We start from the raw sequence: 17,686 nt of genomic DNA on the forward strand, positions 1-17,686 counted from the left end.
CTCACCTGACTGCTTTCTGTGAAGGACTGCTGCCTTGCTGTTGTCCTGCTGTCTTGCTGCTCTCTGGCTTTGCTGAGAAGTGCTCTCCAAGGGCTTGGATAGAGCTTGCCTCCTGTCCCCTTAAGTCTCAGGACCAAAAAGACTTAGGGGGTCATTTTGACCTCGGCGGTCTTTTTCCAAGACCGCCAAGGGACCGCCGTGCGGAAGACCGCCAGTGGTGGTGGTTTGCTGCTCTGCAGCTCTCCGTCCTTTTACGGACGGAGAGCCGCCAACAGCCATACTGGTGGGAGGCGGAGAAGTGGAGGTTGCTCCACCTCCACCGCCACGCCAACAGAACACCGCCCAGCAAATCACGTCCTGTGATTCGCTGTGGCGGTGTTCTGTTGACGGTGTGGTGTCGTCGGAGCAGCCCCCATGGCTCCCGTCCCCTCCCGGAGGATCGTCGGACTAGGTAAGTCGATTGTCCGTGAGGGTGTGGGGGGTGTTGTGTGTTGTGTGCATGCATGGGGGTGTGCGTGTGTGTATGTAGAGGGGGTGTGTGAGTGTGTGTATGCTTGCGGGGGCGTTGTGTGTTTGGGAATGAGTGCGTGTATGTCTGTAGGTATGTCTGCATGGATGTGTGCGTGCATGTTTGAATGTGGGTGTGCGTGTGACTGTGAGTGTGGATGTTTGCATGTATGTCGGTGTGTGTACGTGTATGTGTGTTGGTGGTGCCTGCGTGTCAGGTGAGTATGTGTGTGTGATGTAGGGAGTCGGGGTGGGGAGGGGGGTCCTGCCACCTTTGGGTGGTGGCAGGAGTGGTGGGGGGGCAGGGGAGGGAGTCGGGGTGACCCCTATCAGTGTCAGGGAAGGAATTCCCTGGCACTGATAGTGCTTACCGCCATGGATTTCATGGCGGTTCCAAACCGCATGAAATCCATGGCGGTCAGCTGGGTCCAAATACCGGCGGCGGTATAGTAACGGCCGCCAGACTGGAGACACTGGTCTCCAGCCTGGCGGGCGGAACGGAGAAACAGCGGATGACCACGCCGGTAACCGCCATGGTCATAATTCCACAAAGTAAGACCGCCAGCCTGTTGGCGGTCTTACCGCCGCTTCTCCGCCTTCTGCCAGGGTCATAATGACCCCCTTAATTCCTGCAAGAACAACTCCCTGTGCGGAGGAAATCGACGCACAGCTGGCAGACAACGACGCAGAGCCTGCATCGCTGTGATAAATTCACTGCACACCGAACCTGAACAACACAGCCCAACTTCGTAACAAGAAGATCGAAGCAGTGCCAGCGTAGCGACCAGAAAATGGACGCACGGCCCACTGGATCGACGCACAGCCAAGCCAGAACGACACAGCCCAACTTCCAGAGAGGAATTGACGCAGTGCCTGCCGTGCTGTAGAAATTTCCACCCACCGGATCGACACAGCCCCTGTGACTTTGTCCTGCTAGCGCCGGATTTCAATACATCATCCCCGGGGCGTCTGAAAACCCAGCAACCTGAAGAAGATCCAAGACCGAGCGCCGGAAATTGACGCAAAACCTTTCCTGCGTGGAAAACAAATGACGCATTGATGTGTGCGGCCCAAGAAATTGACGAACACCTCCCTGCTGTCCACGCATCGCCTCCTCTGCGGTTCTTCGCTGAGATTTTGAACGCAAACGGGGTGATTTGTGCTTGCAAGAGACATTTATTGGTTTTAAGAGATTAAAGACACTTTATATCATTTTTACTGTGATATTCCAAAATATACTTAATGCATTTTAATCGTTTTGACCTGCATATTAACAGATAAATATTACATATTTTTCTAAACACTGTGTGGTTTATTTTTGTGGCGTTCTACTGTGTTATTGCATGATTTATTGCACAAATACTTTACACATTGCCTTCTAAGTTAAGCCTGACTGCTCAGTGCCAAGCTACCAGAGGGTGGGCACAGGATAATTTGGATTTTGTGTGACTTGCCCTGACTAGAGTGAGGGTCCTTGCTTGGACAGGGTTTAACCTGACTGCCAACCAAAGACCCAATTTCTAACACTAGGGCTGATGGGGCCATCTGGACAATTTGGAAAAATCATTATTTAATGGGAGAAAAATCCTTACCAGACCTCCAGCACGCAATACATGCTTCTAAACAATAATAAAATACGTTCATTCACTTTTAGCCTAGCCAACCGCGTGTTGTGGCTGTGCTTGTTTGCTATCTCCTAAGGTCAGTGATATTGTGTCAGAGGGGCACGAAGCAGAAGGAGAAATTAGGCGTGTCTATCATTTGCCCTGTGAACTGTAGGTCTTGATTGCCTTTTTGTCCATATGTAGCAAAATATTCATAGTTTCTAAATTTCCCTTTCATATCATTATGCGTTTTACATTTCTCATGGGCACTGAACTGTAGGGGGCCTAGTGCTTAACCATCTGGGTTCACAAACAGGACTAGTGTCGGCACTATATATATTAAAACTGCACAAAAATGCATGAATTGCCAAGTCAAGGCTACAATGTAAATCATCCCCAGGAACGTATACAAATCGTGTTGTCTTTAGAAAAAGCCACCACAAGTTTTGGAAAGGTTCGGAGCGGTCATAGTCTGAAATGTATGCAAGATAATAAGACCGTGCTTCTGTACTGTAAATGTTGGTGAGCATGTGTATCAGTCAAGCAGCTCTGGGAAGGGAAGCTATGTTTGCCAGGGTCACGTTGTCCCATTGAAGATTTTATTACAAGACAGGAGGCTCATATTATGCTTTTCTTTTCATGCTTTATTTTAACAGCAGCCAAGAACTACAAATCCCAGAGTCCCTGGGAAAAACAAACTACTAAACTGCATCACAATGGGGTCCTCCAATCACACGAGGAGCCCTATAATAACTATCTTGACTGAGAGCAACAAGCCCTCTTTTCTTGCTGCTCGCAGTCAAGATAAGTACACTGCTCGCCTTTTTATGTATTCTGTATATGGTATGATAGTGTATTTGGTGTATTTATACATATATTAACTTTATTGGGTTTCCGTTCCTGTGGGCATTTGTTTGGTATTGTATTCCGTTTTTCCTTCGTGTTTAACTTTAACGCGCTCGCGCGCTCCTGAGCGCATTTTCGCGCTGACAGGCCGTCTGTCAGAACGTTCGGCAAATGTTCTGACAGCCGCGCCTGAAGCAACGGCATTCCTATCATTCCGGCCTCTCACGCGGCAGCTTGAAGTGAGCTTCCTTCACGCTCGGTTAGGTTTACGAGCGTTTAGTTTCAATTCCTTTCGCCTCACTGAGCAGTTACAGCGTGTTTACTTTCAGCACGCTTGACTGCCGGCTCATTATTGATTTTCTTCAGAACTGGCTCGGCACTCACACGCTGTTGCTATTTTAAACGCGTTTTTGTTCTCTTGAGGTTAGTGATACATTTTCTCATATTCCCAGTCAGCCCCCCTTGTCCAGTTAACCCTTCCCAGGTATTTCTTTATTTTCAACACGACTTTTTTTTTTTTTTCCCCATATTAATAAATTTTAAATTCTTCTCTTCCCAACATGTCAGAAGACGATCAAACCCAGTCCATTAAGGACAATTTAAAATCCTTTATAAAGGATTCAGTCCAACACGCTGTCTCAGTGTCTATGTTGGACGTTTCAAAAAATGTAGAGGCCTCTATTTCAAAAATGCTTCACGCACCCAGAGGAAATCCTCTTTTGAGAGGAAAGAAACGTGTGTCCTATTCTAAGGACGGTTCTAAAGGCGTTTCTCAAAAATTTGGGCCTCCAACCCGAGAGGCGAAAACTTCGGGTCTCCCCTCTTCCCCACTTAATATCCTTAATTTACGGGACACGGATAGTGATGGGGATGATGATGTCTTGCAAGACAATATAGATGATGACTATTTTGATGGGCCTCCGGAGAAAAGGCGAAAAATTTCTCCTCATGAGTACTCCCCTCATTTAGTGCCCGAGGACCTGGTGGACCCGGTTGGCGAACCTCTGTTCGACCCTAATACCATCCATCATCCCAACTCCTCTGAATGGTTCCCCTCTGATCACGTTTCCGATTACGTCTCTTTTTATCTCCGACACCCCCTGGATAAATCATCCAGAAATAAATTAAAATCCGAATGTCCCAGACCTTCCCTTCCCTGTAAAGTCACTGACACCCCTGCCATTGATCCCAATATGCTCCTTTTTTTCACGAAATTTGGCAAGGACCCCAAGAAGGGAGTGGACCGCGCCTGGTCAAATTGCCAGGATAGGCTCCTAGATTTGGTGGGTCCCCTCACCAGAATATTTGACCTTGCCGAGGACGCCAAGTTGGAGGGCTCTCATGTGGATCCTGATACCCTCTCCAATTGGGCTCAACGAGCAATATGTATGTTGGGCAATGCCAACTCCTACATTTCCCAGGAACGTCGGAAAAGCCTCCTCCTCAGGATTGATCCAAAACTCAGCACTTTGGCTTCTAAGGAGGAAGGCCTTAATGCTGATGGTCTTCTCTTTGGAGACTCTTTCATTAAGGAATTGGGCAAGTACGTTGCTACTTTTAACTCTTTGGACAAAGCACATTATTCTATGAAGAGAATTTTTTCCAGTCGGGTTTTTGGAAGGGCCGGCAAAGGAAGGAGCCGTTTTGCCGGCCGCTTCTCTGCAAGAGGTCAATCCCTCAACAGAGGCTCCTACACCCAGTCTAACCAACTTGAAGTGTATCAAGGATACAAACCCCAATTCTACCCCCGCAGATTCCGCGGCGGCCGCAACAGGGGTTACAGAGCCAAAGGAGAACAACTTGCAGGTAAGAACTTTCAGTTCTGGCCTTCCTCCAGTAGGAGGCAGACTAGCTTTGTGTTTAAACGCTTGGTTGTTAATAACTTCCGATCCTTGGGTAATCCAAACCGTACAAGGCTATTGCATAGAACTTTACCAGACTCCCTTTCAACCCTTCCTTCCTCATCCTCTTCGTTTTTCTCAAGACCAATCCCGTCTCATTCAAGTCGAGATACAAGATTTACTATCAAAGCAAGCGATCGAAGAAGTGCCATTCGATGCTTCGGGGTTTCTCAGCAATATCTTTTTGGTTCAAAAGAAAAACAAAAAACACCGCCCGGTCATAAATTTGAAAGAATTCAACAACTTTGTGGTGTATCATCACTTCAAGATGGAAACTATTCTCCATCTAAGGGATATTCTTCTTCAGAACGACTGGTTGGTTCGCATAGATCTACAGGATGCCTACCTTTCGGTACTGGTGCATCCTTCATTCAGAAAATTTCTTCAATTCCGGTGGGAGCATTCTTTCTTCTGTTTCAAAACTCTTCCCTTCAGTCTGTCTTCTGCCCCTTGGTGCTTCACCAAGATACTCAAACCAGTGGTAGCCTCTCTCAGGGCTCAAGGGATACGCCTTATTGTCTACCTCGACGATTTCCTATTGATGGCCCAAGACCAGTCTTCCCTAATAACCCATCAAAAAATTTGTCTGGATCTCCTCTCGCAGTTGGGATTCCTTATAAACTTCCAAAAGTCATCCCTTGTTCCTTCTCAAACTCTCGAATTCTTGGGATTCCTCGTCAACACCGCCGAGTCAATTCTCCAACTTCCCCAGGACAAAGTTTCTTTGATAAAGAAAGAAATTCGTCATGCTCTGTCGCTTCCTTGTACTTCCCTCAGGGTTCTGGCTCGTCTTGTAGGTCTTCTTTCCTCTTCCATCCAGGCCATATTTCCAGGCCCTCTTCATTACAGAGCTCTTCAAAGGCTCAAAATCCGACACCTTCAACAGGGTCTGTCATATTCAGATCAGGTGGTTCTCGATGCGGACTCCAGGGAAGAACTCACATGGTGGATGAGTCATTTAGACGCCTGGAACGGGAGAACGATTTTCTCTGCCGCCCCAGATCTTGTCTTAGAGTCAGATGCAAGTCTGACAGGATGGGGCGCAAGATGTGGTCCACACTCGACTGGAGGACCATGGTCCGTTCAGGAGTCGTCAATGCACGTAAACTGTTTAGAGATGCTTGCAGGTTCCTTTGCCATCCAATCCTTTACCAAAGACAAAGTAAAATGTTCCATTCTTCTCAGAATGGACAATTTATCGGCAGTAACTTACATAAACCGTCTGGGCGGAACTCGCTCCAAACCGTTAGCCCTCTTGGCCAAGAGTCTGTGGGAGTTTTGTCTACACAAAAATATTTCAGTAAGGGCAGAATATCTCCCAGGCAATCTCAATGTGGTGGCCGATTGGTTCTCAAGGCACTCCCACGATTCAAGCGATTGGCGTCTTCACCCTTCTATATTCAAGCGTCTTTCTTCTATATTCGGCACCATGTTCATAGACCTCTTTGCCTCAAGACTCAACTCTCAGCTTCCCAAATTCTTCAGTTGGAGACCAGATCCCTTAGCATTGGCTACCGACGCTTTTCTCCAACCGTGGCCTCCTTCCCTCCTGTACGCCTTTCCACCCTTCCTTTTTATTGCTCGGGTACTAGCACATGTCCGACGTCAGGGCTCCTCCCTAGTATTAATTACCCCATTTTGGCAGGCCCAACCTTGGTTTCCGACCCTTTTGGAACTCTCGTCGGATCTTCCAGTTCTCATCCTCCCTTTCCCAGACCTTCTCCTGGATCCCCAGGGACATCCTCACAACCTCATAATACAGGGTTCCCTATCCCTCATAGCTTGGAGAGTTTCGGGGCTTCCTGGAGAACCCCAGGAATTTCGCAACAGGCTGTCCAATTCATCCAGCAATCTTGGGCTCCGGGCACCTCGAAGGTTTATCGAGCAGCCTGGGCAGTATGGTGCAGCTGGTGTGTGGACAGGGATTCCAATCCCGTTTCAGCTGACGTTACCTTAATCGTAAATTTCCTAGCTTCCTTAGCCTCTCAGGGCAAGGCATATCGTACCGTCAATACATATAGGTCAGCAATTTCTTCAGAACACATCAGGGTGGACGGTAGACCGGTGGGAGAGCATCCCTTAGTTTGCCGCCTATTAAAAGGAATACGTTTTTCCAAACCTCCAAACCCCAAATATAAGTCTATGTGGGATGTAAATTCCGTCCTTCATCTTCTTCTTTCTTGGCCTGATAATTCAGAACTTTCATTAAAATATTTATCTGCAAAAATTACTATGCTCCTCTGTTTGGTCTCTATCAAACGAGTTTCGGATGTTAAAGCTTTGGATGTTTCCTCCTTTCATTTTTCTGCCTTCGGTGTGTGTTTCAATGTGGCTAGACGTACTAAGACTAATTTGTCTTCTGTGTTTTATCCCTTTTTTCCCTCCCAACCTAAGTTGTGCGTGGCTAATTGCTTAAAAACGTACGTTTCACGAACTGCAGATCTCAGGACATCCTCTTCTTCTCAACTGCTGATTTCGTATCAAAAACCCCATAAACCTGTCTCTTCTCCCACTTTAGCCCGCTGGCTCAAGTGGCTGATGAATTTGGCTGGCGTCCCTATTGATATTTATGGTGCCCATTCTGTTAGAGGAGCTACGGCTTCTAAGGCCTTTTTTGCCGGGGCCAGTTTACAGGATATCCTTAGATCTGCAGACTGGTCTAACGTCAATACATTTAGAACGTTCTATTGCAAACCAGTCGATCATCCTATACAAAACGTTGTTTCATTGCTTTGAACAAGCATAATATGAGCCTCCTGTCTTGTAATAAAATTTAGATTTTCCTAGCCTTGGTGTCAGAAAGGCTAGATTTTATTAAAGACAAGGAGGCGAGTATTATCCCGCCTCTTCTAACCCTCCCTGTTCTTTTATTCTAGTTGCCTCAACCGCAACCAGCAACAATGCTACTGTCTGACCAGCTTTCTCCAACTGACCCTTCTGGATCTCCTCTTCAACCAACAGGATCTACACAAGATCATCCTTCCCTCAAGATTTTCGTTTGGGACATACTTTCCGCCTTTTTGACTCTTTATGGTCTACTGTTCTTATTTTCGCATCGTTATATTGACTGACTTTCGCAGGAAAAGAGGGCTTGTTGCTCTCAGTCAAGATAGTTATTATAGGGCTCCTCGTGTGATTGGAGGACACCATTGTGATGCAGTTTAGTAGTTTGTTTTTCCCAGGGACTCTGGGATTTGTAGTTCTTGGCTGCTGTTAAAATAAAGCATGAGAAGAAAAGCATAATACTCGCCTCCTTGTCTTTAATAAAATCTAGCCTTTCTGACACCAAGGCTAGGAAAATCTCAATTTCTATTGATTGGGTTTTGAATCTTTAGAGGCAGGAAAGTCATAACTGTTTCATTGGCCCAGAGACTCCCTTTTCAGACATAAATGCATTTATACATCAGCGCAAAGCTATAAAACGAGCAAGATTCAGTCTATGCACAGTGAGAGGTGCATTCTGGGGTGTGCGCATCATCTATGTTGGGTACACATTGAAGCACTACTTTACACAGTCTCAGAAATCAGACCTCCAGGTGGAGACTGCCTTCACTCGGAAACAAAACGAGCAACCGTATTCGAAAACAATTCACTTTTGTGTCTATTTTAAAACATGATGTCATTACGAGGCCACATTGAAAGCATAGACAGCAAATGGCCTAAAGTGATGGGGGCCGCACTGGCAGCCAGCCCTGGCTTTGAGGCAACAGCAAAGCTCTCAAGTTACCCACTTCAATGCCTGAGTATCTCACGCAGGCCCGATTTTTCATTCATTGCATGCTGGGATCTGGAGTCCTTTACAATATATAATCCCAGGGCTTCAGCCCTCATCATTCAAATAAACTTTACGGTGTTGATGAACCACTCAGCAATTGAGATACCCGAGAGCTCTGTTATGGACTACAGATGACATAAATAGACATGGAAGTTATTTAAGGAATCGCAAAATGGTTGTTATGCACTATTTTCGTCCACGATGAGGTGAGGTGACAGTTTGTTGAAAATAGGCAGGTCCATAAACAAAACACCGCTTGTCTAAATCACTGCTAATCTTTCATACTGTGCAATAATAAAAAAATACATCACTCACCAACGATAACAGTGACTGCTACAAAGATCATTTTATCGACCGCTGAACAACGAACCCTCAGGAATGGATTGCTTGGACACACTCGCCAACATTCGAGAAATGTAATCGTGGAGGTCTGTGAGGGGCATCAGGGAAATGTCTTGTTTCCATTAACAAGCATTAGATGGACAGATATTTTTCATCGCGAGAGATCACAAGTACACAACGAAGGAAACTCGCACGCACCAAATTATGAAGCACTTAAAAAATCGAAACTAGCCGCTTCACATCACAGAGTGAAGCGATATTGGAGAAATCAAAGTAATACAAAATGGTTTATTTCGTCGTCGCCATGAGCTTTTTACACTACATCTCGTATCGTGTAAACAGACATGCAGTGGAGGGCAGTTTCTCCGAAACAGATTACTTTTTAACAAGTAACCTGGGGAACACCTGGTTCCTAATAAGCTCTTCAGAGCCGCTTCCGCTTTCTCGCAAACCTGACAATACAAGTTTCATTTTCCTAAAATCACCAAATAATAAATGCTAATAAAGTACAGCATTCCAAGGTTAAACTCGGTTTTGAGAAAACAGCTGACAGTTTGCTCACTCACCCCTCCCCTGTAACAAGTCTAAATAAAACTGCAGTGCAAAACCAGGGCTGCGCGTGCTTCAGCGGGAAGGAGCTGTCTGTTATTCCCGGACCAATCACGCCGGAGGTGGCGGGAGGGTAGGTTCCCGATAAGTGAAGGCGACATGATGTATATTTGGCAAACCACCTGCAGGTGACATAGATGGCGCGCTGTGTATCCAACGGGGCTCACTTACGTGCACAGGCTCCCGGGTGTGGCTTCCCTCGGGTTGTAGGGCTGCATGCAGCAGGGAGCTCGGTTTCCCAGCTCCTGGTCCGGTGTGTGAGCGCAGTGATAGGGCTCAAACGTCACGCGGCACTTGATCGGCAGAGGGCACAGCAGGCAACATAGGGGAAGTTTTAATCCGATCCTGTGCTTTCTTCACCTAATGATCACATATGATGTGCCTTGATTGCGGGTCGCAGGACGTTTGAACTTGCAGTATTGGTTGCTACGCCTTTGTGTTTGTAAACACTACGCATTTCCACAATATGTTTTGAGAAGATTCATTATCAGTTTAACAAGCTTAAGTCTGATTCTCTCAGAGTGTTTACCTTGTAATATTTCACAACAGTCGAACGTTTAAAAAGAGAGATCGTTTGGGACAACACTAGGGACAGGTGCTGTCTGATGCATGAAAAGTATGGATTTCTGGGACGCCTTGAACAGTTCACACGTGCACTTATCGTCCACTAAAAGGTATCACGTTTAAAAATAATTTTACGAGGACATGCCAGTCCGGCTGACGACAGCAGTCACTTTAAGTATGGACCGCAAGTTATTTTTGGAGAAAGAGCACTGGAAAATGCAAGATACATTCTGTTTACCAATATAGCTAGTTTCTGTTGTGTTTGCAACTTGTTTTCACCCCACAAAAAAAAAGTAACTCGGTATTTTAAGATCCTATTTTTTTCCATAGCCTTCATTTTACCCCCATTTAGAGGCGGTCATCTGCTTTGAAATTATTTTCTTCCGTTCCACATGCCACATGTTCAATTTAGACTTCAGTGGGATCAGTTGCACTGCAAATATTCTACATCAAAAAAAAAAAAAAATGAAAGATATCTGGAGCAGTGAATATGAGCTACTGAAAACAGACAACAACATTAAACTCACAGTGCTTGTTGTAGCTCTTAGCTGCTAGGGACATATATATGCTATTTCTGTAGCACACACATTGCCAAAAGGCAGAGGAGTGCTGAGCAGGTTCAAAGACGAGCTTAAATTCAGCAACTGATAGGAGAGGTATCTGGTTTGTGCATGACTAATGCATTGTGATGAAGTGTTCTTTAAAGTGGTACATTAACTCTTTTCTAAATTGGAGCGCTACTAATGGGCCTGCAGCACTGACTGTGCCACTAACACAAGTAGCCTTTCAAACCTCTCTCACGCCTGCCATTGCAGAGCCTGAGTGTGCAGTTCCACTGCCACTACGACCTGGCATTTACAGCCTCCTGCCATACCTTAAAGTCCCCTTTTATTACTTATAGGTCACCCCCTATGGCAGACCCTAGGTGATCCATAGGGCAGGGTGCTATGAAAGTAACAAGCAGGAGATGTATTTTTAGGTTTTACATGTTCTGGTAGTGGAAAAACTCCCAAAGTCATTTTATGCTACAGTGAGGCCTACTCCTCTTATAGGCCACCATTGGGAATTCTGTAATATACTTTTATGCTGTAGCTCCTGATCAGAAAGGAGTAGGTACATCATGTTTCATATAATTAGAATGGCAATTATAAATCCTCTTTACTGGTAAAGTCGGATTTAACATTACTATTTTAGAAATGCCAACTTTTAAAAAGTGGGCCTTTCACTGTTCTTTCTGCTCTTTGTGCCTTACACCCTGTCTCTAATACACGTCTGGGCTAAGCAACAGCTACACTTTGTCCATTTCCTCTAGGCAACCACAAACACAGGAAGGCTGCATTCTAATGGGCCTTCCTGGGCTGGAAGGGTTGAGGGCAGTGTAGGAGGCTGCCCCTCTATGTAGTGTGGAAAACCTTGTACACTGTGCAGAGGGTCCAGGCAACCACGCATTAGTTTACAGAGGTAAAAACTAGACCACCTAATGTTCTAAACTTTGTGGTAGCTTGGTCAGGCAGTTAGGCTGAACTTGGAGAAGTGTGAAGCGTTTGTTGTACTCACAGTATCAATAAAGCAAGACACACACTCAAAAGAATAACTCAAGACCATTTTACAAAAATACTTCGGATTTTTATAAAATGTTTAAGACCAAGATGATCAAAATCAGATAAGTATTTTTTAAGTTATAATTTTTCAAAGTTCAGCAAAAATATTCATTTTTTGGTTAATTATGCACCATAGGAATCAATGGGAGAAAACTTTAAAAATGCATATAAAATCAGGCAATGCATTTACTAATGTCTCCTATTGGTTGTAGGGTGAGGTCATCAGTGGGCCCTGTGGACCAGCTGGAGAATTTCAGACGGTTTCTGATTTCAGCAGGAGCAGTTGCAGAACGTCTTTAGAGCTGGTGCAAAGCTATGGCGGGGGACCACTGGAAAAGCACTGCACAGGTGGACTTCAAGGTGAGTCTGGCTGGTCCCCTTGGAATTTTGAGGTCGTAAGGGTTGGGGAACCCTTAGGGCACAGCTGGATCTTTGGTGCATGGCACAGGGTGGCCAGATGAAGAGTGAATCACTGAGCCAAGAGCTGTGCAAAAAGATGCCCTTGGAACCAGGATGGATGTCACTTGAGGGTCGCTTGCAGGTCAGCAGTGTCACTCTGTTGGGTGGTTATGGTGGTTTATAAAGTCTCTCGACTGGGGCTGCCTCCTGGTCCTTTTGGAGTCTGGAGTGGACTTTCCTTCCTGGTGTCTGATGTTGAATGTTGTACCTGGGGCTATTGCATAGTTCAGCCATTGGAGGTCAGAGTGGCACACTGGCAGATTTTCTCCTCACAGTTCATCAGGTGCAATTTGGCCCAGCTGTGGCATCTGGCTTCTTGGCCAGCAGCTGGTCAGTGAATTGGACTTCACCGGGCTTTTGGTCATTGTTGCAGGAGAGTGATGCCTTCACTCTGGAGGGAGATCTTAGGCAATTTTTAGAAGAGTGGAGGTTCTGTGGGAAAGTCTGTTCGATATCTGACTAACCCGTCAGCAGAGATTGTCAAGTCCTGGCAGCAGCAGGCAGGGTTTGACGCCTTTTTCTTAATGCAGCAGGACTTCAGTTCTCGAGCCTTGGGTTTTCTTTGTTGCCCGTCTTCTGTCCTTGGAATCTGAATCTCTGGTCCAGGTGTTTCCATTAAATATTGTATTTAGTGGGTGTTTAGGGGAGTACCTAATGGGTCATCTACCTTAGGGTGGCTACACCCACTATGTGACCACTTCATGTGGGTGGAGGTCACTTATCTATCCCTGATAATCTATTTTCCTAACATGCAAGATGGAGGAAAATGAAATGGAGGGGTCACCTCGCATGCAGCACCTTAGGGGTGGTGCAAGCTGGTGGTGGCAACTCCTCCTGTCCTCTGTGTGTTTTTTCACCGTTGCTCCCACCAAAAGTGGGGGTTTGCAATGGGGGCATTCATCTGCTGCTAGCAGCAGACCTGGGGTTGAGTTTCAAAGGTGGTAAGCCCTTTGAAGCTCACTAGCAGGGCAGTGCACATTCCTGAGGAGGGAGGTGTGACACCTCCACCCAGGAAGGGCTTTGTTCTGGGACCGTGAGAGCAGGAGCTCTCACCCCAGGGTTCCAGAATCTTGTCTGTTATCTGGTGGTGACAGGCTGGCTGTGACCGACCAACGACCATGCCAGCGTTATTTAGCTTTGCAGAAGTCTTCTCTAAGGTGGCCCCTGGGTATATTTTGCAATAAAGCCAATACTGGTACCAGATAGGATTTATCATTCTGAGTTAATTGATTCCTAACAACCCAGGGTTCAGAGTAGCCATCACCTAGTTGCATTCAAAATGCTGCTCTTTTCACTTACTATGTCCCAAGTTTGGCGAGGACACCTAAAGCCAGGACTACGGAGAAAGGATCTCAGTGCACTTCAAGGAGCTGCTTTGAAGCAGCCCCCACTTCAAAGGCACATTTGGGTATAAGTACTGAGTCGCTGACCCTACCAAATCAGTACACTTCTGGACTTGGGAAAAACTCTGCTGGAGTAAAGATTGCTGTGCTATAAGGATTGCCACTTCACTTGGACTGACTGCTTCTTGGCTTTTCTGAGCTGCCCTGCTGATCACTGCCATGCTGAGTACAAGGACTGGACCCATCCTGCTGTATCCAGAGTGACTCCAAGGGCTTGCTGGCTTGCTCCCTGTTCTTCTGCAGTCTTAGGGTCATGAAAGACTGCCTGCAACTTTCCTGACCATCCTGGAATTTCCCATATGTGAGTTCTGCCCTTGCCTGTGGTGCCCTTCCAGTCCTGGGTCTCAGAAGTGGGTTCTGCAGTTGATATCTGAAAATGCCAACGCATCACCTCGAGTGCATGAGAAATTCCACTGCATCATTCCTTTGACGCTGACGCAGAGGCTGTTTGACAGCAGATTTACAGCCTGCATGGTCAGATGACGTCACACTGTGCAGCTTGATATGCATCCCATTCACTTCAACAGAGTTAAACGCCGACGCAGGATACGACTGCGAAGATCAGAACCAATGCATCGTGCCCTCAGTGCTTTGCTTCCTCAAAGGCACTGCTTCAGAGGATCCATGGGGATCCGTAGCTGGCCTGTGCTCCATCGCGGTCAGCCTGATGCATCAGTCCCTCATAACCTCAAGTAACCTTTTGACCGCTAGTGACTTCTATGCCCTACTTTTGATTTCATCTTTAAAAATTCATATCTCAACTTCTAATTATTGGATTTCTGTCTTTTATTGGTCTTGTTTTACTCAGATAAATATTCTTTATTTTTCTAAACTTGTGTAGAGTCCTTTCGTTTTTTTTTTCATTGTGTTACTGTGTGTTTTTGTTATACAAATATGTTACACATTGTCCCTTAAGTTAAGCATGACTGCTCTGTGCCAAACTACCACGGAGTGAGCACAGGTTAATTTAGGGTGTGTATGTGACTAAACCTGACTAGGATTGTGGTCTCTACTTGGACAGGGTGCATACCTCTGCCAACTATGGACCAAATTTCAAACAATTCTGTTTATAGCGTTGTGAGTAATGCAGAGGATTTTGAAAGGGGATCTTCTTGTAACAGAGAGCTGTTGCAGTGCCTTCAATGCAGGCAGGGTCTGTCCCTCCTTTATGGCAGAGGAGCATTGGCCCACTGCTGAAAGGCAGCACAAAAAATAAAATGATAATAAAACCATTTTATTTTCATTTTATTTATCCCTTCCTCCTTAGCAAGTCTGCCGACTGTATGCGGGGCCATCCTCGTCAGTAGTGTGAACTATAAGTACTCATGTTGGTTTGGCCGACCGTTCTAAGCTGCCAAACCGGCATGCGCACGTAGAGCTCTCCACCCGGGCTGTGTTGCAGAGCCCGAGTGAAGAACCAGTGCAGTCTCCCAGCCCTAACTGAGCGGAATTTCAGCCCACTCAGACCAATCCAGGTGCTTTTTTCATGCTGGGCAACAGCATGAGAGAAACATCTGGATTGGGTGGGGAGAGACTAAGCTGAGAAGCATTGAAGCAGCAAGGAACACTGAGGCAGCATGCAGCAGGCAAGTGGGTTTTATATTTTATTATTCCCAGTCCCCCGCGCAGCTCCCCCCAAGTGTTATTGGCAGCAGCCACCGCTGAGAGCAGGAAATATGTGATTATGCAAAATTATTTTAGAATTCTGTGAGATTATTCAGAATTATTAGAAGAGTAATTCTGCATTAAGCGTTATATCTTAAATGCTTCCTCAAATACAAAATGGATTAATTTTGTGCTAAAACATAGCACTACGTGTAGCAGAACATGAATAGTGAACAGGCGCTCACAGTCAATAAATATGCTTTTGTGGTAGGATTGTTTCCCCCAAATAACTCTTAATGATGTGAGCAGGAGTAATTGTGTTATTATATGTAATTCTGTGTCAGGGCAACATGAAATTACCTAAATACGTTAGATTACTCTGGCCTAATTGAAATTCTGGCCAGGCCGGGATGTTAATGGGAGTGGATGTGAATAGAGGTATTAAGATAATGAATTATCTCTCCAGTAAATGATCATGCTCCCAAGCCTATTTCTTTTTTCCTGTTTAGGGGTATTTTGTGGTGTGCAGTGTTGTATATGGCAGATAGGATGAGAAGAAGCAATGCAGCTACCCAGTTTCTGTCAACTGTTTTCAGATAATCCCAGATGGAGATCAGGGCTAATTCATTCCCTCTTTTTGGATAGAAGTTTTCTTGTTGCTACAGTCTTAATGTGTGTAAAAAATGCAAAAGTTTCTACAGTGAAGACGCACACTCAGGAATTCACAAAAACTAACAGTATTTATTAACACAACGCGTTTGGGCTGACAAGCAGCCTTGTTCACGTGTACACTTCTAAATAATTAACCGGAGTGCTCTGCCGGTTGTGATGCACCACCCCTCTCGGGCCTTCAGGAGCCCGGTTGTGAGCATTTTTGTTGTTGGAAAAAAAAAAAATATATATATATATATATATATATATATATATATGTATATATATATATATATATGTAAAGATATTCACTTAAGAAAACAAAGGTTACAGGGACGTTATAGGTAGGTTCTGAATTTACTTGCATAAAATCGGAGAAATTCAACAGTTATAATTGGAATTATTTCAAGTAACCATAACTCTTGCCTGAGGTAACCAGAACTCGCGCCCATGCCATGCACAGTTTTTTCTTATTTAATTTGGCAGCTAATGTTTCATTGATATTTTCATTGATGTTATAAAAGTTGTCAGAAGTGCTCTAATATCTAGGGTAATTAGCAGAGCATGGCGAGGGCGCGTGTTATAGTTACCTTAGGCTGTGATTTATAGTTACTTGAAATAAATCCAACTATAACTGCTAAATTTCTCTGTTTTTGAATGAGTAAATTTAGAACCTAACTATAACATCCCTGTAAACGTTGTTTTTTTAGGCAAATTTCTATGTTTTTGAAAAAATTCTATTTCCTAATATAACGTCCCTGGAACCTTTGTTTTTTTCAGTGAATTTCTATGGCTTTTACAACGTAAAGACATTCTCATTGCTACACGTTAATCCAGCCACCACCGCACATGGCCTTTGGCCTGCGGCCAGGCCTGCAGCCAAACCCCCCTAACCAGCCAACCCTGCATTGCATACGGCCTTGGCCATGTGCAGTGGGGGTTGGCTGCAGGGCTTTTCTCTCTGGGTGTGAGAATAGGTGTGAGAGGGTGTCTTTGGGTTTGACAGTGGGTGTAAGAGTGTCTCTGTGAGTGAGTGTGTGAGGGTCTGGGTGGGTCTGTCAGTTGGTGCACGAGTGTCTGGGTCTGTGAGTGTGTGCATGAGTCTCTGAGTTGGTCTGTGACTGGGTGTGTGAGTCTCTGAGTGGGTGTGAGTGGCTGCATGAGTGGATGTGGATGTGAGTGTCTGTGCAGGTGTGTCAGTAGTTGTGTGAGTGTCTCTGCCACAAAGAAACCTCACCTGCCCTTTTATCTAACAGGTGTCCACAGCTGTGCATGAAATAGCTACTAAACTGGAGTTCTTTCTTTCTCCTTGGGTAATTATCTAGTATGTTTTCTACATAACAGTTGCGTAATGGAGCACAAGGAAATGTCACCAGTGACCTTGTGTGTTTGACAATGTGATTGTTCTTCATGTATCTTTCTCCAGAATTCTGTGATAACATGAATCTTCCTAATGAACGGCCACGTCAACGAGACTACAAAGATGTAAATCTCCACCAAACCAGGGTAATTCCTCTTATCTATACGGAGTAAGTGCTTCTATGTTTTGAGGAGATGTCCTCATATTCCCTGCGTTAAGAAAGTGGCATCAAAATCGTCAGGAAACACACTAGGGGCCCTTTGGGAAGCTGCCATAACTTGGCAAAAGGGGGGACGACATATACATACTACAGTGTAGACAGTGCAGAACCAAGCGTGCACAGCTTTCAGGTGATTTGCAGACTTGCATGCTCTTAGCAATTTTAAGTGAGAAGTATGGGGGGGACTGTGCGGCCTTCCTCTCCCATCTCTTTCAGCCCTGGGGTCCCCATCCCCCAGT

At 45.4% G+C, this 17,686-nt stretch overlaps 1 protein-coding gene across 1 annotated transcript in view; it reads right to left on the reverse strand.

Moving 5' to 3' along the window:
- Positions 1–9,971, reverse strand: part of LOC138287710 (tetraspanin-11-like) — a 1,278,137-nt gene extending 1,268,166 nt beyond the window's left edge. The window contains exon 1 of the mRNA XM_069228392.1: positions 9,756–9,971. The gene's annotated coding sequence lies outside the window, so the exon portion shown is untranslated. The remainder of the gene's footprint in view (positions 1–9,755) is intronic.
- Between the last annotated feature and the right edge of the window lie 7,715 nt (positions 9,972–17,686).

Source organism: Pleurodeles waltl, chromosome 4_1, assembly GCF_031143425.1.
Source record: "Pleurodeles waltl isolate 20211129_DDA chromosome 4_1, aPleWal1.hap1.20221129, whole genome shotgun sequence".
Classification (NCBI taxonomy): domain Eukaryota; kingdom Metazoa; phylum Chordata; class Amphibia; order Caudata; family Salamandridae; genus Pleurodeles; species Pleurodeles waltl.